This window comes from Bactrocera latifrons, unplaced genomic scaffold (genome assembly GCF_001853355.1).
Source record: "Bactrocera latifrons isolate USDA-ARS-PBARC rearing strain unplaced genomic scaffold, ASM185335v1 scaffold_266, whole genome shotgun sequence".
Classification (NCBI taxonomy): Eukaryota; Metazoa; Arthropoda; class Insecta; order Diptera; family Tephritidae; genus Bactrocera; species Bactrocera latifrons.
In genome coordinates, this window is record NW_017536252.1 from 343,896 (window position 1) to 367,011 (window position 23,116).

The following is a 23,116-nucleotide window of genomic DNA, read 5'->3' on the forward strand; positions in this document are numbered from 1 at the left end:
AGTGACATTTTTGCTAAATTTCACGTCAAAATATTCAAATTTCATCATTCTTCGATTTTTACTATGTCTGGATTTATTAAACAAAGAAGTACTCCACTCCATTCCGGAGATCAGGTGGTCTACGCCATTAAAGAAATAAGGTCCCGAGATATACATTTTCACTCGAGTGTAAAATTTAATGTATCTGACGCATTTAGTTATTGAGATATCGTACTTTTATGGGCTTTTAAGAAAAAAATTTATTACACTCTATGATACTCTTCACAAATACAAAAAATTCCTTACAATAACTTGATCTTGACTTCGATCATTCAGTTTCCATCACAGCTTCATGTTATAATGGTCCGATATCGGCGTTCTGACAAAGCAGCTTTTTGGGGAGGAAAGGACGTGCGCAAAATTTCAGATCGATATATAGAGACGGACTAGGCAGGAAATTATAACCTTTATCGCTTTCACAGATATTAAGGAAACAACATCTTTTTATTCTAAAAGAACACTACATTAACAGTACAAAAAACGTGCACTTTGTAATAATTCATATTAGTTTCAATCAACGTTTTGGTTGGTTAAACAATTTTTTTGTTTTTATAATTTTTTTTAATATAAATCTACATAGCAAATATTTGTGAATATGTATTACATTGAAATATTGCATTGTTCCCCACATTACGCGTGCTCACATTTAACATATGCCGTAGTCACGATTCAAGTTGGCTGCCATATACATATGTACATACGTACGAATAACGTTACGCATAGGCAGCAAAATAAGAATTATAAAATTGTGTTGAAAGTCTGCAAAGCACTCCAAGAAGGTCATTAGAGCGCTTGTTTGTTGCCTTAAATTCGTAGGCTGAATTTAAGGCGACAAAATGATAATGCTCAACAAATTGTATGCTACACAAACAAAAATTTATGTTATTTGCGCATAATACAGTTAACATTTAAATGTGCCAGAAATCGACAAATGATTGGCTCGATATATCAATCAATGGTTCGGTGGCTGCATTACGGTGGACACATTTTTTATTGAAGTGTTATGGAAAAGTTATATTTCGTTTCAAGTTTTACATTTGCACCGATTATTAAACATACTCGTGAGACTTAATTGGTATTGCAATGCATTAAATATTTCCTCAATTTCATGCGACTGGGGAAAATACTATACATTTTCATAAAAACCTATAGAAGAACTTTGCTTTAAAATTTTTAGAATCAAATTCACGTTTGTATTTTGAGGAGCGCGTTTTGTTGAAAATCCTCTCGGAAAATGATATAACAATGTATACAGAAGTAAGATTTGTAAAAGAACGGTCGAATGTTAACCACGATCACAATACGGGATCATTCTAAAGTATTAATTAAAAAATGTTCAGATAGTATAAAACATAACTCTTTTTAAGAGATCATACATCCAATTAAATTTTTATTCGAATAAGGTGCGTTGCCGATTTTAAGGTGGCTTCCCACAAAATGGGAACCTTAGTTCGGTTTTGCATTTTAGCTTTTTATTTAAGCTGTTTGTTGTGCGCTTTATTAATATGATTTTTACCGCATTGTATTTGCCTCACGCTTTTCGCAGATTGATGTCTTCATCTCACTTATTTGCACTGCATATCTACGTTTTCAAATACTGCAACCGCGAATGGTAGTCGACAGGGGCAGGTGCGAGACGCTGACAGATGCAAAATCCATAGGCAAGCTAAATATACATTTTACTTATGTACTATACCATACATATGTACATACTCATGCAAAATACTTTGACCTACTTAGGTGGATTGAGTGAGCGTATCTTTGAATAGTTGTGTGAATGGACAAACCAATATATTAACACATTTAGATATACGTGCGTGTAGCTGGACAAATTTCCAAGTGCAAAAAGTAAAATAGTTTGCGCACATTTGCTGAAAGCAACTGTTGGCTTCTGTGTCGGTGACGCCTTCTTAAGGTGGTTTTACAAGAAAACAAGTAAAACCTTTAACTATGGCTGCATCGAAGCTTTAACACCCTTCACAGGAGATTATAGCGCTGCCTTACAAAATAATGTATGCCCAATTTCGTGTCAAATAAAAAMGTTTTCAATACATTGACTTGAGTTTGACGGATCTATATATTCTATAGTAATCCTATAGGAGATTCTGCTTGAGAAGAAAAGAAAGTGTGCAAAATTTCGGAGCGGTATCTAAAAAACTGAGAGACTAGTTTGCGTATATACAGAGGGACAGACAGACAAACATGACTAAATCGACTCAGTTGATCATCCTGATCATTTGTATATATATACATACATTTTACAGGGTCTACTGCGTTCGGGTGTTACAAACATCGTGACAAACTTAATACACCCTSTTTAGGGTATAAATATAAAGAAGTTCAAATTAGAAGAATAAATATGCTTTAAACTGACCATAAATGTGCGCAAACGCTATGGGACTCGCCTAAAAGACATGCTTGTTGAAAAAACACAAGGCTGCATTTGAAATTTTTAATGTTYTTGCATATTTTATGCATAAATTTGCATAGCCCCAAATGAAACAGCAATAACAAGAGTACGTCTTCAATCAAGACAGTTAACCATGGCGTTCTCCCCGTATTGTCACAGCCTCATAATAAGTGCGTTCAGCCTATAAAGTAGCCATATCATGAGCATGAAAATTCAGCGTAAAAACAAAAACAGAAAAATATTAGAAAAGATAAATCAAAATATTCAAATGAATATGTGATTTAGTCGATCGTCGTGTATTTGGTTGTTTAAATCCGAATGCATTAGTGCAGCGAATGCTGGGATCACAGAATTATAAATGTATATTCGTTTGTGATTATGTGCATATTTAAATGCATAAAACTATAAGCGCGAAAGATAAAAATCCTAACACATTGATGACCAAAAGCTCAACCCCAATGGCGCTTGGTGGACATGGTGACACAGTGTCAAGTCAGGCATGTGGTCTGATTAATAAGTTCGCGTTTTCGATTATGCTGCGTTGCATATAGGAAAGGCAGACGTGGAGCGGTTTGTAAGCAGCGCAACGTTGACAGCGCAGCGTTCCGCAGCGATTAAACTTTTCCGATCTATTGCGCGTATCCAATTACAAGCTGTAGGCTCAAGCGATTTGTTTGAAAATTAGCTGCAGAAAAACGAGTTTTTTTTTTTGTCCAGAAACGCAGCAGCAGTAACGGCAGATTATAGTTATTGGCCATTTAGAAGTAAATTGCTAAAGAGTCGTTGTTTTGAAAGTTGGTAGGGTGTGGCAGCCGCATTTATATATTACTGTTATTGTTTTTTATGAAGGCGTGCGTATGTGGGTAGAAATCTTTTACTACTAAAATTTGAGCTTATTATCTGTCTTTATTGTTCATGCTTAAATTACAATTAATTATAATAATGAAAAAACGTTTTTGAATGAAAATTCTTAGAAAAAAATCTGGTTAAAGTAATGTTAAATTTGGTGTAACAGTCTTCCAATACTTTCATACTGGTTAAATAGTGTGAGTAATCAAGACCTTCAAACAAAGTTTTTTTTTGCATATCCAATCTTCTTCCATAATTAAAATAAATGTTAGCGAAAAAAAAGTTGTCCTTATGGGCCTAAATTRGGTAAGAGTAGCTTATAGCATAATTTCTTCAATTTCAGTCGTTTCATAAACAAAATGAACAAAAAAAATCCAAAACACAACTACATATAGCATATAAACTCTTGTGGATTGGAAAAATACTTGAAGAGAAAGACCCTAGCGTCCCCTGAGATAACAAAGCCAATTTCAACAATTATCCGAATTCAGCAGTGTTTTCCGGAGTTATTATGAATCGGCACTTAACTAATATAATACATAGTTTGGTTTGCCTAACGGGTTTTTCTAACACTTAAAACTGATCGAAATATATATATATATATATGTATATATGTACATCTAATGATATACTTATAACAATTATTGTTTACAACTTTCGACGTGGATTAATTCCGTAACAATAGAAAATGTTAAAAATACCATAGCGGTGCTYCGAAACACATCTATGACATTGTGATAGGAGACGAATCGTGTATTTACGCATATGGACCCAAAAGTTAACAGCAGCAGTGTATGGATGATTAAAAATGAGCCGAATCAAACAAAAGTTGTTCGTGCACGAAGCACTTCCAAGCAAATGCAAGCTCCCACACAACTACAATAAGCTCAGAGATCAGTGACTTTTTGACACTTGAAGGGACAGTTGATGTGTATTCAAAATRCATGTTTTGCTGATTCCTCATTCAGAGGTGCAAATGCCTCGACAATTTGTTCAAACGCATGCAAAAGTGCATAGACAATGAAGAGTTCTCGAATCCAGAAATATAAACGGTAAATGTATCAGAGACAGAACAATTTTGCAGCCGAGATGGTAAGAGAGAATTCCATAGAAGGCGGTGTTAAAAGTTAGGAGGAATATTACCTCAGGAATTACTTAACAAATTTCAACCAAATTTGGTACCTAAAATTATTTAAAAATTTTGGTGTCAAAGTTTGAAAATATGCCATATATCACAGTTATACATTCCATAGGGGTATTCCCTTGCTCTTGCAAAGCCCTTGCACGATGCACGGCACAACAACAAACACATGCAGAAAATTATTTGCAATGGCCGTGAAATATGTCAGACCAAAACCCAYGTTTATTCTCGTGCAATGTCACGTAAAAAAATAATTGCAACCGTGTGCTAGCTGTCATTTTACTTAATACATATTTTGACGTTAAATTGTAGAGGAAGGTAAATTTTAAATAGCTTTTATAATTTCTATTTAAATTATAAAGAGCCAATTCACAATAGCCATACACAATAGTCATTTACAATCAATTGACCGAATCAGCCGTTCATATATCACCAGATTCTACAATGGGTGCTCTCATCCCTTGTATATTTCGGTATAGGATTTTTGCAAACTGCAATCTGTTTCTTTCACTTTACAGTATTTAAATCAAGCACCAATGCATATAACGGGATAAACTTTTTCTTTGCACAAGTGATGTCTTTGAGGTACATATGCCCCTCAAATCTGAAATTTGTCCCGACATATATATGGACCCCATTACCTATGACTGACACTTTCTGTTTTCGAAAATATTGTATTGATTAGTAATCAGAAGTCTTTATGTACCTGTTTCCAGAAGAGAACGGAAAGCTAGTATGGTAATGTCAGGGGAATAACGTTTACGAGAAGCCAATTATGGATACCATTTGCGTACTAATATGAATTTGTAGCTAAAAGGAAACACCTGCCACTTCTAAATTAAAATTTTAGTACCAATATTATAGCTTAATTTTGCTTGTTTGAAATGTAGTGCTTCCAATGGAATCTTTCTCGCGTAGTCTCTGAAATTATTTTTCTCATAAYTTTTAAAGATTAAAAAATGAGAGTTAAATCCAACCCTGAAACGTTGATCCAAAAGCTCTATAAATAAGGCCAACGTCTTAAAGGAGCCTTCAGAAATTATTAATCTAATTCACGAATCATTAAAGTACAAATCACAATAAAAGAATACTGCGAAATTATCTAAAATATCATTCAAATCTYCCATTAAAAGAGATAAAGAAGATTATTTAAAACAAATAATATTTGCCATTCATATTGTACACATCGCTATTCTACTTTGAATGATATACTATTTACAAATATAAATTCGGCATACTATATAGAGCGATCTCGCCGCTGCAAGATAATTAACCAGCTAATATTGCTGATTTTAATTAGAATATAAGCTTCAAAGATTTCAGAATTTGAACTCGCAATTATTCTTAAGCACCACACACATCCATATGTACATGTCTTTACAATGGTATGGCAMAGTAGGTGATAACTTAAATTACGACTTACAGCATGGCCTATGGCGAATATGTTGTGCTGAAACGCTAGCAAACATGCTGACATCTGACAAAATGCCGTTCTTTCAAATACTGTTTTAACAATCGTTAGCAGCGGCCGCAACCCAAAATTGTCAATAAATTATTAATGCCAACTCTGCTAATGTACTTTTGCAGCAAAACGAGCAAATACCAAAACAACAAAAACGTCAACTTCGGTTGTACCGATGCTGTTATACCCTTCACAAATACAAAAGATTCTTTATAAGAACTTGATTCCGATAATTCGATTTGTAAGACAGTTATATAATATAGTGGTCCGATATCGGTTTCGACAAATAAACAGCTTCATGTCAAGAAAAGGACGTGCGCAAAATTTCAGATCGATTTCTCAAAAGGTGAGAAACTTCGGGTACATACAGACAAGCGGGCATGACTAAATCGACTAATGCTGATATTTTATGGATATATATTTTATAAAGTCTCCGACGTTTTCTTCTAGGTGTTACAAAATTCGAAGACTGTTCGTACCCTTTCCAGGGTATAAAAACTAAACACAAATATATAGATAAGTGTATATAAATATATTTTGTATGACTACTAAAAAGAACGCCAAACTAACTTGTTGACCAGGTAAACCACCTTGACTTTTTAGAATAATCAGAGTACTTTACGCACCTGCTGCTAGAAGCTAGAATGGAGCTGTCAGGAGGTTGAGGTTTGCGAGAAACAAACTATGCACGCCATGTACGCATTAAATTATGTAATTTTTTGAACTCCTGCGCTTTCAATTGACGCCTTCATTAATTGGAAAACTCTACTTATGGCGTAACTATTGTTAAATGCGAATAATTTGGAAAAACTATTCTGAAACTAATTGTAAACACATATTCTGGTGAATATATGTATCTCCGGTTGGTAGCTATTTGACAACGAGTTAGATTACAATTTCGCATTTCCGAAGCAATCACCGGCTACGGAGTCATTAAAAATAGCACACGAGCTTTTTAGGAAGTCTAGTTGAACGGCACAAATTATTCATTGAAGATCGTGAAATATGAAATATGTCGTCCATATGACATCCTCTYATAATGACAATAACATCGAAGAAGTTAAAGGAACTGTACTTGAAACTCTTCATGTTGGTATTAGAGAATAAGTAGAGGATTTCAACATCCCTTATGGATTAACTCAACACATTTTGATTTATGTTTAAGGTATAAAGCATGTTAAAGCTTTAGTCGTACCGAAAGTGTCAAATCTTTTGCAAAATCGAATAGAGGTCACAAAAGAGTTAATTGACAATGTRGCTGAGGATTTTACATAATGGCTTAAAAAACAATTACACTTCATCTGATATAAAAAATAGTTARTGATAATTTAATAGAATGTCAACGAAACTAAAAGAAACCATATCGTTCCAAGAACATTATTCCTGCATGTGTTAAAAGAAATACTATTTTTGGGTTGAGGTTGTATTCGATATTTTTTTTTTTACTTTTTAAGTACCTTCCCCGGCGTTTGCTTCGAAGTCAAGGTCTGTAAAGCTCAGTCTTAGAGAAAATGTTGCTGGATATATTTCCACCTTATATCTATTTAAATAGTTATGTATATTTTACTAGATAAATAGTTATGTATATTTTATTAGAAACTATGCAATATCTCAGCAATTAGGAATCCCCGGCAAATGCAAAGACACATACTCATATAGCACGCATAGTGTGGCATAATATTGCCAAAGTTGAACGCTCATGTGATCGCAGCACCAATTGCTTCATGTTTCGACAATTCCTTTCACTATTCTCTGACGAAGCCAAAGCTGTTAAGCTGCCAGCTAACTGCTTACTGCTGTTATAAAGATTGATGTTGGAGTTGTTATTATTTTTATTGTTTCTTCAGCTGTTGCTTCAAATAAATAGCTTGGCTTGGATGACATGCCACAGATTCCAAACAGAAATGAATCAATGCGAAATGAGAGTGAATGTTGTGTATAATCACTTATTCACATACGCACTCATACACAAATACATTTAAACGTGGAGTATGTACACGCTTATTTACTTGAGCTTGAAATACCAGCCAGAAATTTATTATTTCATTAAAGCTGTGAAAAGTGGCTGCCTACATTTCAGTGTTAACGTTTTTCGCATTGACTTTTGTAGCTTCTTAAGTTTTACGGCAAACGTGATTGCCGCCACTTTTGTGTATTATGCAAGCAAATATTCCATTCGGCACAATTTCCATTGTTATGTGAGAATTTGACTATGTTTTATTCGTTAATGCCACAAAGTTGAACAAAAAAATGTCAGAAATCAATTTAATTCATTTAAAGCCACATTTTATATGCATATGCAATCGAAATTAAATTAGTTTATTCCATCTCTTAAAATATAAAATACATATGTATACCAGAGCAACGCTTGTTCTAATTTTGTTCTGTGTTCTTCGTTTTGATTTCCTATCTAGTACTTAGTCGCCACAAATTCATTTACGAGCTAGGTTGTTATAAAAACAATATTATAATAAATTGTTTAAGTTATTTTAAAAGTTAATATTATTTTATTATATTATGTATATTAAATGAGCGCTGTATAATTTATTATATTATATATATTATTTTATTCGAAATGGCTATGTTTTGAATTTACATAAGCCCTCAAACGATTCAGCCATTGATCCATAGCAGCACGCACAGTTTTTAATGCTATTGACGACGCTGCTCGAACCAATTATTTTTTGAGACTCTCCAAATTTCTGTGGGGTATTCGACAGGTCATGTTCTCCAACTCGGAACACAAACTGTAGTCTAATATATTCAAATCTGGACTTCCAGACGGCCAGCTCTGAAACCAGAAATATTGCTTTTAAGCCACTACTGACTGCTGATACACTTTGCGCTAATTTTAACCTAGTTAACTAAATCATTAATATACACTATTAGGCTACTCGAACAATCCCGACCAAATTCAGYACGTCATATTATCTTGACATTGCTATGTTCTAGTGCGAAAATAAGTCAAATCAGTCTACAACCACGCTTACTTCTTATCTGATATAATTTTAAATTCCATCTGAWWCTTTCACTTTCCAGTTTGCAGAATCAAGCAAAAATGTGTCTAAAATGGATAAAATCGGCTAAAGATTTGACTTAGGAATCATATATGTAACTAACAAACTTTATGTAACTACCTGAAGATATTTCCCTGSCTTTGATAATGGCAATTTGAAAGAGTATAAAATGTTAGGTTACACCAGAACTCTGCTCTTCCTTACTTGTTTTACAAGGTGTGTTCCAAAGTAAATAGGACTTAAAAAAAAAAAAGACACAACAAATGGTTTTTGAGGCAATCGAACGAGTGTTTAAGTTCGTTCGGCCACAATGATGTCCTTCGAATGTTGGATTCTGAGCAATTTTTGTTCGTCAGTCAATTTGTGCAGAACAAACCGTGATCACAAATTTCGTAAGCCCAAATTTTCCGTCAAAATGCGATAAATCGTTTTTTTTGGAGACGTTCAATTCTATTTCCATGAATTTAAATGATGATTTCGGCTGATTTATGATAAATTCACGCACAGTTTCGATGGAATTTCCTGTTATTACGGATTTGGATTGGCCGACATGTTGCTSGTCATTTATGTCCTCACGACCACTTCCAAAACGTTGAAACCACTCGTGTACTCTGCCACGGGATAGACAATCATTGACATAAACTTGTTTAATCAATTGAAACGTTTCGGTAAAAGTTTTACCAATTTTAAAACAAAATTTAATGTTTGCTCATTTTCGAACTCATAACACAAACATACGGACACTTAAAACGCAAAAAAATCACTTCCAACCAWGTGATGAAATTCTCACTGGACAATCGATAAAGATAGCAGATTCTAACGCACCAGTCGTCCTATAGATGGCCCACCAAGGGGTGTTAGATTCCAAAAATTCCTGTTTACTAATTTGCCTTATTTAAAAAGGGATTTTCCACATTCGTAGAATGTTCTTTTCTTTTGTTCAAATTTACTTTAAATATATTAAAAATAGACCAATATTGCAAATTGGTGCAGCAAGCCACGCCACATTTTTTTCCCCGCTCTTTCGACATTACTCTTCAGTAATGTTTACTATTTCATCATGAAAATATGTACCGTCCAATACGGCCCATTGACGCCGCCGGCCCCTAAACCGCACCAAACCGTAATTTTTTCGGTATGCAATAGATACACATGGTACGTACGAATGTACTTTCACACGAATAAAGAATTTCTTAGATATCCCAAACCGTTTTGGTTTTATTTAAAAAAAAAAAAAAATTTGTATTAACCCGTTACGACAAAAATTGTTTTTTATGTATTTATAATTTTGTTTAGATCCTCTTTCTCATATCAATCGCAACATGATCTTAACGTACTGTATACTTGTATGTATATTAAGTGTTTTCCCCTTTGTATATTATTTTTTGAAATTGAAAGTTCATTTTGTATGAAAAATCGCCCAACATTTATTGGAAATTTAAAACTAAAGTAATTTTAGCCAGCAGGTCAGTGGCGATTTTTGTACAGTTGACGAATGAAAGATTAAAAAACCTTTCCACCTCATCAGTGCCTTAAGTGCATTGGCCTTAAAAGCGGAAGTGTTATGCAACTAATTTAAGTTATTTATCATTAGTAGTGGAAACTGGTTTTCATTTATGGTATTTCTTTCATAGATGTGTTTCCTATTTCATATTTTGAATTATCTTACCATCTCATGGAAACAATCAATGGAGCATCGGTAAGATATAAGATGATGTTAAATGTAACTTTGTGACCGTAATTCATTCGTAGATATTTTGAATGGTGAGTATATCGAAAGCTTAATATTTTAATATTTAGACACAGTACGCAGCATTACAATTCAATAACAACTTTAAAGAGGTTATTTATAATTTTCCTTTTGCTGGAAACACGGCTTCTGTACATAATCGTACACATACAACACATAAACTTAATACTTAAGCAGTATTTGAATATATATACGAATCTACCTGCATAAAACTGGCTAACGAAATTGTAATCATATACTCAAACGCTGGTACAAAGGACACGACAGAAAAATCYCTTTATTTTATAACATCGTAGGAGAACACTGAGAAACGCTCTATGAATAAAATGTAAATTTCTCTAGTCTGGATTTATGGAATAGGTACTTTATAAATTTATTAACTGTTGCATTATTTTCAAGCTACTACTAATTTTTAAAGTCAATCAAAATTTTTAAGAAAGGTATTACTGATAAAATTTTCATTTCWGTTCTCTGATTTTTCACAAATTGATTTCGTCAACTCAGCAATCAAGTTTTAAATACATTTTTAAGCTTCAAACGCAGCGCATTTTTAGCACACGCTTAGTGCCGGAATCTTGCAGAAAATTTATTAAAGCAACAAGCTGCATGCCATTTCTGTGGCATTCTGACTTGTATTTTTTTAAAGCATTGGCTCTTATACCACACTTGCCACATGCAGAAGTATACGTACTCGTACACGAAAACGCATTACAAATAAAATGAAAATGCTAAACGCTGAAATTCCAGCAAACGAACGTTTAATGCTCAGACAAACGATTGCCAAATTCCCGAAAGTTGCTCAAACTACACACGCGCGTCGTCAGATGCAAGCACAAACAACGCAACGCCGTCAAGAAGCTGACAGTGCTGTGTTCCATAGCCACACCAATGCGTTACCAATTGTGAATTAATATCATATAATTTGCACAAATCTCCGTTCTCCTTCCGACCAGCCATCTACGTGCCATGAGCCGCATTTGACACTCGTCAAGCAAAGCAATTTGCAGCTGCGTTACAATACACTTATATAGTTGTGTGCAAACGCTTGCCAGACACGCATTGAACGCAGGTGAATGAATTTCATTTTTCTGCTGTTCCTTTGGTAGTGATTTTGTCTCGGTTTGGGCGCGATCTCTAAAGCAAGATAGTCAATGGGTTCATTCATAGTTCATTGAATGCTTCTCAAAATGTCGACTAAGCTGTAGGTGCCTCTACATATTGCATGAAGTTATCGGAGTTTACATACATTCTCGTTTGGAGACGTGTGGTTCTCATACTGAGCAGGGCCTTTGAAAGTTGTTTAACTATGTATAATCATTTCCTGGTWCAAAAACTTATTAAAACACAAATTTAATTGTTATCTTTATCTAGTTTCAGGCTCTATTTATTCGCATTTCACTCATTGGTGTGAATAATTTGTCAATACTAATAATAAAACGAATGGGTTTTAGCCCGAAATTTAAAATAAAATGTTTTACTATTTTTGTTCACAGAAGTAAATGCTTTGAAGGTGGTATTATCTCAAAACTCAGTAAAACATTACAATAATGAACTTTGTAATTATTMATTTCAAATTGAAATACAATTACGTTGAAAGTACATAATTAAGGATATAGAAAACATAATTACTTGTATTGCGTAAATATTACACTATTAAGGATTCCAAAACATTTTCATATTTCACTTTTATCTCAAGGAAGCTTTTGAACTTATACTTCTACAATTACTTCAGGCAAGTAAGGGAAAATGCATGGCTCTTAAGAAAGTCAGGAAGGAAGGGAACGCAGCATTTGTCGCTTCATCGCCTTTTTTTAATACCCTGGATAGGATATATTAAATTGGTTACGATATTTGTAACACCCAGAAGGAAATTTTTGAAGCTCTATAAAATATACAAGTATATCCATGATGAGCTGAATCTATTTTGAGGTGTTCATATATCTGTGATACGCGGACTAGTCCTTTAGTTTTTTGGATATCGATCTGAAACTTTAGACACGGTTTTGCTCTTCAAGAAGCCATCCATTTGCGGAAACCGATATTGGACCACTAAAGCATATAGCCGCCATAAAAACTGAACGAACGGAATTAAAGCYTTATGTAGAAAAATTTTTGATTTGACTAGATATCTTCACTAAATTTTGCTTAACTTATTGTCAAAAGCAATAATTTTATCTCCAAAGAAATTGTTCAACTAGGATCACTATAHCATATGGCTGTCATACAAACTAATGGATAGAGATCATTTCTTGTAACGAATACTTGGATTTGTGAAGGGTATTGCAGCTTCGAAATTTAACTTTTTTTCCTGTTTCTGATAGCTCTTGTATTTCTCCCAACTCATCTTGCAAACAAATTCACAACCTTCGTATTAAAAAAGTAACGAAGTGCTAAGTTCGGGCGCACCCAAACATTTCATACTTTAAGATGTAAAACCAATCCAAAATCCTGATATTAGTTATATAGTGTCTATGCCAAGTTTTTACTCAAATTTGTCCATTTACGGTACAAACACACTGTTATGAGTAAAACATGTTCTCTTATTTTCATTCGGATAACTCACATATCGGACGATGTATCCGGTACAAAGTCAACCGGAAGTTCGTCCATGTTGGTCCGATTGAATCCATTTTTACATRCAGCCATTATAAGAGAATGTTTATCCCTTTATATCAGTTATATATACGTATCACACATTGACCGACACGGGTCTAAATGCTCGGTACCTAGGGCTTTAAACATATTTATATGGATTTAAAAAATGTTTGGTCATAAGACAGCACATTATCGTCAGAACGTTAATTCTTTTATACTAATTACTTCTTGATTTGTGTACTGGAAACTGAACGAATCAAGTGGAATTTAAAKCTGTGCTATATGGGGAGCAGGCGTGGATGTTGTCCGATTTCGTCCACTTTCACAATGTGACAGAAGAATGTAAGAATAATGTCACGTACTAAATTTTGTCGAAATCGGGTTTGTCAAATCTCGAGTTATGRGATTTCACAAAAAAGTTGGCGTTGTCACGCCCATCATCAAACTTTTACACTGGCTTCTATAAGACTCTGCATATTGTTGTGCGCTGGGTTTGGAACCTCCTCTTCTTGATTGGCGTAGTCACCGCTTACGCGATTATAGCCGAGTTAACATCCGCGCGCCAATCGTTTCTTCTTTCCGCTACGTGGCGCCAATTAGATATTCCAAGTGAAGCTAGGTCCTTCTCCACTTGATCCTTCCAACGGAGTGGAAGTCTTCCTCTTCCTCTCCTTCCCCCGGCGGNGCTGGAGTGTTTTCGTCCATCCGGACAACATGACCTAGCCAGCGTAGCCGCTGTCTTTTAATTCGCTGAACTATGTCAATGTCGTCGTATATCTCTTACAGCTCRGTCCTTATTTCGTTTGCCATGGTCGTCATCGAAAGTGGGGTCTCTCATCCGAGGCTGTTGTTGCGTTTTCATTGGGGTGGTATTTTKACGTGGCGGGTCCCAAACCCAGCGCACAACCCTATGCAGGGAGGAACCCGCCACGTAAAAAAATACCCCCAATGAAAATTAACAATCAACCTCGGATGAGAGACTCAACTTTTGATGGCGACCATGGCAAACGAAATAAAGGCTAYGAATTGAGGGCATGCACTTGGAATGTCCGGTCCCTTAATTGGGAAGGTGCCAAGAAATGCAATGGAGGGGACAAGGRCAGAGACGAGTAGGTCCTTGTGGTATTTACTATAGTGGCCATATAAAGGATCACAAGTTTGGTGTGGAATTCGTGGTGGGAGAGAGACTCCGTCGCCGAGTACTATCATTAACTCCTGTGAATGAACGTCTAGCCACAATCCGCATCAAAGCGAGGTTCTTCACCATATCGCTGATTTGCGCCCACGCCCCAACGGATGAGAAGGACGATGTGACCAAAGGTGCCTTGGAGCAGACCTACGAGAGCTGCCCCCGCCATGATATCAAAATCGTGCTTGGTGACTTTAACGCCGGGGTGGGCAAAGAAGGTATCTTTGGCACTACGGTCGGTAGATTCAGCCTCCACGACGAAACATCCCCAAATGGTTTGAGGCTGATCGACTTCGCCGGGGCCCGAAATATGGTTATCTGTAGTACTAGTTAAAGCAAAAGCAAAGCACCCTTCAACAACTCGGTATAAGGGAACTGTGGGACGGCATTTCAAACTCCTTACGTACCAGCTGGTACGACGRGGAGTGCCGTGTCGCAGCGGAGAGCAAACAGGCTGCCTACCTCGCAACGTTACGATCGACCACAACACGTGCGGGATGGGATAGATACCGAGAGTTGAAGAGGAAAGCGAGACSYATTTGTAGACAGAAAAAGAATGAGCCGAAATGCGTGAGTACGAAGAGCTTGATAAGCTGGCCGACAGGGGTAATGCCCGAAAATTTTACGAAAAAACGCGGCGGCTTATAAAAGCTTTCAAGACCGAAGCATACTCTTGTAGAAACCCCCTAAGGTGATCTAGTCACCGATGCCCAGAGCATACTTAAATTATGGAGGGAAAACTTCTCCCGCCTGCTGAATGGCAGTGAACGCACAGCRCCAGGAGAAGGCGAAGCCGATTCCCCATTCGATGACGATGTAGCAGACGTTYCATTGCCCGACCAAGAAGAGTTCGAATAGCAATTACCCGCTTGATGAACAACAAGGCGCCGGGGGCCGATGGATTGCCGGCCGAGCTATTCAAACACGGCGGCGAAGAACTGATAAGGAGCATTCATCAGCTTCTCTGTAGAATATGGTCGGACGAAAGCATGCCCAACGATTGGCATTTAAGTGTGCTATGCCCAATCCACAAAAAGGAGACCCCACAATCTGCGCCAACTACCGTGGGATTAGCCTCCTMMACAACGTATATAAGGTTCTATCGAGCGTATTKTGTGAAATATTAAAGCCCACCTTCAACAAACTGATTGGACCTTAATAGTGTGACTTTAGACCTGGCAAATCAACAACCGACCAGATACTCACCATGCGGGAAGGACTCTCCGAGCCATTCGATATTAAACGAGGTTTCAGACATAGCGACTCCCTATCGTGAGACTTCTTCAACCTGATTAGAGAAAAGGTACCATCTTCTACAAGAGTGTACAGCTGCTGACGTATGCCGATGATATTGATATCATCGGCCTCAACACCCGCGCCGTTAGTTCTACTTTCTCCCGACTGGACACGAAAGCAAAACAAATGGGTCTGGCAGTGAACGAGGGCAAGACGAAATATCTTGCCCCCACCAACAATGTCAGCCTGGAAGTCCAACGCAGGATAACTCTTGCCAACAGGTGCTACTCCGTTGGAAGGGCCAAGTGGAGAAGGACYTGACTACGCTTGGAATATCCAATTGGCGCCACGTAGCGAAAAGAAGAAACGACTGGCCCGCTGTTGTTAACTCGGTAAGCGGTGTCTACGCCAATTAAGAARAAGAAGAAGAGTGGTTTTATCATCCGATTTCGTCCATTTTAATACTTTCGATAGAAGTTGTTATAAGATTTCTACTGAACATATGTATGTACTTTAAACTTGTTTGAGGGCGGTGCCACACACACTTTTCATAAATTGGTGCCTACATGTGCCCCTTTCTATTGCGATCCTTTGTACCAAATTACAGTTTTTTTATCTTAATTTAGTACTTAGTTATGGCACTTTATATGTTTTCGGTTAATGGCGATTTGTGGGCGTGACAWTGGTCCGATTATGCMYATGTACGAACTCGAAATTTTTTTTGAACTTTCATCGAGRTATCTCAATTTTTACTCAAGTTACATCTTGAACGGATGGACGGACAGACAGACAGTCAACCGAATTTCAACTTTTCTCTTCATTCTGATCATTTATATATATTTTCCCACATATCTATCTCCCTTATTTTTAGGTGATACATACAACCCTTAAATGAACAAAACTATAACACTCTGTAGCAACCGCTTGCAAGAATAAAAAATGTTGTGAATCGATTTTTAATCGATTACTCGATGAATTCGTAAATAAATTACAATAAGTTTTACTGTCTATTGACTTATATGTATTAAAAGCCATAAACTTAAACTCAGTCTTATTGTTATATTTTAGTTCTCGTCAGCTAAAATTATATTTAAAGCATATTGAAAAGAGATGATATGTGATATTCCAAAGAGGCTAAATTGAACATATTGAGTTGGTGTGGGAAAGGTCAACTAGACGATCGAAGTATAGACCAATTCCATTTTAATTAAAACTTGTCCATTTATTCAGACGGTTTAAATATAATATATTATAGTTGAAAAGACGGAATTTCATACGGTTTTTATGGGAGCAGAGAATGGGATGCGCTGTTTGCATTATGTTGAAATGGCTCAGGTATAATGAAGAACATATTCTGAAACAATTTTATGTGCAATAGTATAATAATTCATATTTGGTATAATATTAATTTATGGTATATTATAGGTCATTTATCATTTTCGCACATTTTCRCTTACATATATGTAGACACATTTTAGGCACAAGCGTTTACTCGTGGCCACGCAAAGCTTTTTATTTAGAAATAAGTTAATAACATGTTATTTATCAAAAGTATTAAAAATTAAAAACAGAACAAATTCAGCTATAAACAAAATCATTTGAAAGTTATTGAGCTTTAAATGTAAGAGGAGGGATGTAATGTTTTTTATTTTTTTAATTTAATTTCATTTACACTATAATTGAATTTAAGGACACGAAGTTTAGTCGCGGTAATAATAAAATCGGCCACTTCTGCATAAGCGCAGAAAAGCTAGTTTGTGTTTGACTGATTAAAACATAATAACTTAAAAACTATAATTTTATTCAGATAATATAATTTAGATTACTTTTTCTTCCTAAAAACATAAAAAAAAATTAAAGAAAATCCCGAACGAACGAAAATGTCCGAAAAGGCTTTGCGTGGCTATGAGTGTACACATTTATTATAAGGAGACGATCTTCAATAAGGCAGAGCAAATATTGACCKATATATAACATATTTTATGAAGTCAACCCATAGTTCGAAAATCTTTATACGATGTATATAGAGGAAGTTTTAACCCGATTTTAATCTTTTTATTATCAGGAAAAACATTTCTTTAGTTCTTAATAATATATACGAGTATTTCTCTACATTTTAAGTAAAATATCAGTTAGGGCACTGAGGGTAACATATGCAATATTGGGGTTTAAAATAGCTTTAAATGCTTTTTTTACAGAGTTTTATTCCGATATCTCCTTTGGTACTTAAAATCTTCACTGTAAAGACAAAGAATCAAACGGAATTTAAGAGTACAATAAGCAAAGAAGATAATAAATGAAATGTCAACAGTTAATATTTTTAAAACGGTTAGCCTTACGAAAACATCGTAAGAGACTCTGTTGAGTATTCAATTTCCTACAAAATTTATGAAAAGATATATGTTTTAAATAGTTGGAAGCGAAACTTGAATTTCAATCCAGTAATAAGAAAAATAGAAAACTCTAGTGTTGAGGGGGGGTAAGGTTTAAACAATATTTTTTGTTTCTGCATTTTCTTATTTTAATTTTTTTCTAAACGACCACTATGTCGAGAATATTTTCTACAAATTTTGAGTCAATTACAGTCAAAATAATGGAGCAGATATAAATATAATATATTTGATATATCTATATGGCTAAAACCAATTTTTTGTGGATTTCAATAATTTTTGTAATTGATTGATTGTTGCTGGATTTCATAAAACTTTTCACCGTGATGTGGATATAAGAGGAGAATGTAAAGTACTTAATTTCGCTGAAATCGGTCGGTCCCGAGATATGGAATTTTACTAAAAAGTGGGCAGTGCGACGTCCATCTTCTAATTTTAACACCTGCTCTCATAAAGCGCCCTTATACCATCCCGTAGTTAAAATTTAATGTTTCTGGCGTCTTTAATTATTGATTTATTACGCTTTTAGTAGTTTTTAACAGTACCGTTATATGGGGAGTGAGCGGGATTATGTTCCGATTTCACACTGTCGGTAGAAGCTCTTATAATAATTGAATCTAGCAAATTTTATTGCTGTAGATTTAGTGGTTTAAGAGATATACACATTAAACATATTACTACGATCTCCTTTGCCAAATTACAGTCTTTTATCTTAATTTAGGGCTTAGTTATGGCATTTTATAGGTTTTTGGTTAATGACGTTCTATAGACGTGGCAGTGGCTCGATTACGCCCATCTACGAACTCGTATTTTTTTTTTTGTACTAGAGAACACAAATATTATTTCATTAAAGTATCTCAGTTTTTACTCAAGTTACGACTTGCACGGGTATATGTACATATATAATCCAATATCTTTCTGGTTTGGTTTTAGGTGATACAAACAACTTTAGGTGAACAAAACTATAATACACTGTAACAAAAGTTTCCAAGAGTATAAAAATAGAGAGAATATGCCAATATAGAAGCAAAGACCATAAAAATAACAAAACTTGATGGATGTACAAAGAATTTTAAATGCTGATGATTGGCGACTAGCTCAAGAATTGTGACTAGACTGTAAGAGCCGAAAGCGTTGCCTGCCACCAGGTGAATACCATTTGACCGAAGGCTAAGCAATGCTTGATTGTTGGAAGAAATAATAAACAAACACAGAGTGCTGTTAGCCACAACTTCACCGTTTCAGCGAAAACTCAAACTCTTAATTTTGTAAGCTTTCGCGGAGTCATCTTTTTATACCCTGAACAGGGTATATTAAGTTTGTCACGAAGTTCGTAACACTCAGAAGAAAGGGTCGGAAACTGTATAAAGTATATATATAAATGATCGGTATGTCGAGCTGAGTCGATTTAGCCTGTCTGTCCGTCTGTTTGAATATATACGAACTAGTCCCTCAGTTTTTAAGATATCGTTTTGAAATTTTCTCTTCAAGAAGCTGCTCATYTGTCGGAACTGCCGATATCGGACCMCTATAACATATAGCTGCCATACAAACTGAACGATCGAAATCAAGTTCTTGTATGGAAAACTTTCACATTTGACGTGGTATCTTCACGAAATTTGACATGGATTACTACTTAAGGTAATAATAAAATCTCCGAAAAAAAATTTCAGATCGGATTACTATAGCATATAGCTTCCATACGAACTGAACACAAATTACTAACAGAAATGCACCTGTGAAGGGTATTTAGTTTCGGTGCAACTGAAGTTAACGTTTTTTCTTGTTTTTAACTTTGATTGTTACTGTTGCAAAGCGGAACGGATTAAATAATTCTAGAATTTGTGTCAAGGCTAAAATTTCAGTTAAGAGCACTAAGCAGCTTGAACTCGTGTTCAAATATGTATACGTATTTATACAAACAGACACACGTTCATGTATAATATATGTTGTAGATTTGTATTTGTTGGATGATGCAGGAAAATGCAACGATTTGCACACACTTCCGTTGTACGCAAACGTGTCCACTGCCGTTTTATTGTTGTTGCACATACACTTGATTACGAATTGGAGCAATGAAAGTTCATTCAGATGTCTGGTCGAGAGTGAAATGAGTGAGAGTGGAACCAGAAATGTTGGCTTTTTCTCAGTGAAATCAAGCTATTCGGGTTTTATTTGATAGACTATGCAATAATAAAAATACGCGAAAGCGAAAAACAAAAGTATTTGCTGCAACATAAGTTCAGACTGTAATATTTGATAAATATTCAGAAATTTATATTAAATTCAAATAGGATAAACAGACTTGAAATTTTTTTCTAATATTTCTCGGTCATAAAAGCTGATGTGATAAATCGTTATTATTGCATGTAAATACCGGCAAATTTGTTATTAATACAAATGTACCAATAAATATACTCTATATAGTAATAAATATACTGACTTTTTAAGACTAGTAGCTCGATAACTAATAAATGGGGGTAACCCGCCTACTGATAATAGATTTAAGAATAGAATAAATTTTATAAAATAAATTTTAGAATAGAAATATTAATTTCAATACTCCTCAAAGTTGTCTCAGGTCTATTTCCCCATTTTATTTAAAAAGGAGAATACTAAATTTGCGGTTCATTCTCCTCCCAAACGTGATATGCGTGAGTTTAACTCGATTTACGAGGAAGTTTTTCTTGATTTTTCTCACTCTAGGGATCCCTTCATTAACACCCATAATTCAGTTTTTTAATTTAAGTTATCTATTTGTATTTGTTAATTAATTATTTTAGAATTCTAATTTAAATCTTATTCTTCTATCAGTCCGTAAGAATTAATGAACAAATAACTATTAAAATTATTTATATTAATTGCGAGAAGCAATTTAAGCAAACTTACACAGTATTGGCTTCTTTTTATTTAATGGAAGTAAAACAATTCAACACAATTTACAATACACGTATCTGCAAAGGCTTTACATATAACTAATTTGATGATTTAAACAAAATCAAAAACGAATGATAAATGGATTTGTCTCTTATGCTCAATGTAGAAACATTTTTTTTTTTTTTAATCTATTGTGCTAACTGGAGCTCATAAGAGGGAATATTATACTAAAACAAATTGTCTAATAAACAAGCAGACTGCAGATTCAAAATAGAGAAACATTTTTAAATTTCCTGATTTAGTCACGAAGCTCCGCAAATAGAACGGTAATGTTAATGACCTTTCCAATACAGATTACGTATTTGTTACTGTAAATCTCATGCATTCCGCTACAACAAAACTACTTTTTTTTTCTTTTAATTCCTTATAAATTTTACCGTTATTTCACAAATAACAATTTCTATACACAAACCAGATTTCACATATATTTGAAATTCTATCGCAATTAGTAATAGCTTAACAATAATTTATGCAAACATAATAGAGGTCGGCGTCGTCACTTCACTTGCATTTCTTCCCCTCACACTCATTGATTTTTCTCTTTCGGTTATTAGCCTCATGGCACACTTTGTTAAGGCGTGAACGTAACAACGCTTGAGGTTGTATTTATGCATTGTTGGGGCACGCCCTTTGGACCAGCGTTACTGAAGAAAATTAATTGATGCAAGAGGCAGCACTAAGTATTGGAAATGTGTATGCAACGGCTCTCTGAACAACTAACATCAGTGACCAGACGTCAACGAGAATGTAGCATTACCGACGAACGTAGAGAACTCAATTGAGGTAATAAAGAATGACTTTATCATACGTACTTTCAAAATATTGGATAATTAAATCACAAATCAGCTACCGTCTTCATTTTCCCTGTGTATGTTTTAATTAAATTTGCTGGCAGCAAAAATGGCGTGATCTGAATAAATACCTCCTAAAGAGGTAGATAATTGAAATACATAGCTTAAAAAGTCTAAGTTTTTTTTTTGCTTAAAATTAGGCAATTCATACTAGAGCTTAGAAGGAAAGTAAAGTTTTGAGCATGCATATTTACGGCAAGTTTGCCACTTAAGTCTTTTGAACAGCTTTAGCGTTTCTTCGAAAGAGGAAAAAATGCGCGAAAAGAGAAACGAACAAATATACGAAGATGCATTAATTTACAACGAGTCACGAAAAAAACCTCGATTATTTTCCCACATACCGGAACGATGAGGAGTTATAGTATATTATGTTTAATGTTCTGAACATATTCATTAATTGTCAGCTTGTTGTAGGTTTGTTCAATTTTTTCACTCTTCATTTCTGTGCATGCAATTCACCGGACTATAAACGTTTTCGAAATTTTTAACAACATTTTTAAGTCAGGAATATTTTGAAACTTTTACCTGTATCACATATTGGAAACATCATATTTTCTGGTGTTTTTATTGATTCTATTAAAAATCAGTGAAGTTTTAATAATAGKAATGAGATCCAATGACTTTATGATATTTATTTTTATTGATGTGTTTAATGAGAAGTTGTCTAAAATCTTTCATTTTAACAGAGTAAGCGGACTATTTTTTGATTGTTAGTGATTTAACATTTGCAGGATTGGACGAATAAACAAAAAGTAACAAATACCACAAACTAAACATCTCCCTTCGTTGCATACCTTAATTTGTATATAACAGATACAGAAAATCTTAAATCTTTTATCATGACTTTGAAAAAAAAAAAACAGGCTGAACCCAACAACTCAATGAGATATAAACACGCGTACAAAACCAAACTAGTTTTTGAACGCTATTTGTATTGAACAATGCATCAAGAAAACACAAATTAATTTTCCTTTTTTTTTCAGAAAATCAAACAAAAATTGATCGAATTATTATCAAACATTGTCTGCATTTTTACGAATTCATCTTTAAAAGCAGATGTTCAACAATGTGTTGCAACAATTTTTGTGTAAATCCATAGTCCAATAAAAACTATTACTTATTCTATTGTTCTTCTCATTTGTATATCGTTGAAAAAAGAAATATTCAACAACTACTCGCTTCACTACTTTTCAAATTATGTTTTCAGATAAACCAGCTTCAACCTCTTCACCACTTCCATGCATTGAACA

General features: G+C 34.7%; 1 protein-coding gene across 1 annotated transcript in view; it reads right to left on the reverse strand.

The window, feature by feature from the left end:
• The window catches only part of LOC108969798 (peroxidase), a 54,385-nt gene that overhangs the window by 30,199 nt on the left and 1,070 nt on the right, over positions 1-23,116 (reverse strand). The window lies entirely within an intron of this gene.